General features: G+C 36.0%; 1 non-coding gene across 1 annotated transcript; it reads left to right on the forward strand.

The window, feature by feature from the left end:
* Positions 1-216: 216 nt before the first annotated feature.
* Positions 217-323, forward strand: LOC121212773 (small nucleolar RNA R71). Its single transcript, XR_005908147.1, has one exon. It is a non-coding gene; the product is annotated as a small nucleolar RNA R71 (small nucleolar RNA).
* The last annotated feature ends 1,154 nt before the right edge of the window (positions 324-1,477 follow it).

The following is a 1,477-nucleotide window of genomic DNA, read 5'->3' on the forward strand; positions in this document are numbered from 1 at the left end:
ATAGTGACCGAATCGATGTTATAAACGCCGACTGTTTTTGTTGTCTTTATCCTCATAATTTGCCATTGATAGTTATTCAGTGACATCTACTCTATAAATTCATAGGCATCTTCCGGTGTTTTATTGTTGATGGTTCCGCCAGCAACTGCTTCAATCATTTGCCGAGTTGAGGGATTCAGACCATTGTGGAATGTTTGTACTTGAAGCCAAAGCGGTAACCCATGGTGAGGGCACCTTCTCAGTAAGTCATTGTATCTCTCCCATGCATCGTAAAGTGTTTCTAAATCCATCTACACAAAAGAAGAGATATCATTACGTAATTTAGCCGTTTTAGCCGGCGAAAAATATTTTAGTAAAAATTTCTCGGTCATTTGTTCCCAAGTAGTGAGAGACCCTCGTGGTAACGAGTTCAACCACTGTTTAGCTTTGTTTCTCAGTGAAAAGGGAAATAACCGAAGACGAATGGCATCATCAGAAATGCCATTGATTTTGAATGTATCGAAAAAATTCCAAGGAATTTGCTAAGTAAGTGTTGGGATCTTCATCCTACAAACCATCAAACTGAACAAACTGCTGTATCATCTGAATAGTGTTAGGTTTTAATTCAAAAGTATTTGCAGCTATAGTAGGTCTAACTATACTAGATTCAGTTCCTGTTAAAGAAGGTTTAGCATAATCATACATAGTGCGTGGAGGAGGATTTTGATTAACCGCAATTGCTGGAGGTAGCTGATTGCCTTGGTTTTCAGCCATCTCTTCCGTTGGGGGTTGAGTATCGTCTTCTTGCTCGTTCTCCATGTATCGTAAACTGGGCCTTATCTCTCTTTGATTTTTACGAACTGTACGATCAATTTCTTCGTCAAAAAGTAATGGTCCCGACAGGTTTCTTCTAGTCATAAACTATAAAAACCTGCCAAGAGAAAGAATAAGTATAAATAATAATAATAAAATTAAATTATATTTCAAGAAAATTAAATGGCTAAAGTAATAAAAATTTAGCGTTCCTAATATTTTAGATCCCCGGCAACGGCGCCAAAAACTTGATCGCGTGTTTCGTAATAAGTAATAAATATTTATAATGAAGATCAAACCTAAACTAACTATTATCACGACTAAAAGGCAAGCGCACCTATCGAACAATAGTATAGTAATGGCAAGACTGGGATATCGTACCCAAGGGAACCAAAAGTACTAGTAATAACTATCTTTTTATTATCTAGCCTAAGAATAAAATGGTTTGTTTATTAAACTAATTATCTAAACTATTTAACTAATTTAATTAAAGCGAATAGAAAATTTGGAAAAAGACTTGAAGAAAAGCAATTGATAAAGACGACACCTAAGGAGGAATCCACCTAGATTTCACTTGTTATCTGACTCTGAACCAGACGATTGATTCACTTGACTTGATCCGTGAGACTCCCTAACCTATGTTATTATCCCTTTCGAGACTAATAACGTCTAACTCTCAGTTGAA

The sequence above is a fragment of the Gossypium hirsutum genome, chromosome A13, assembly GCF_007990345.1.
Source record: "Gossypium hirsutum isolate 1008001.06 chromosome A13, Gossypium_hirsutum_v2.1, whole genome shotgun sequence".
NCBI classification, from domain to species: domain Eukaryota; kingdom Viridiplantae; phylum Streptophyta; class Magnoliopsida; order Malvales; family Malvaceae; genus Gossypium; species Gossypium hirsutum.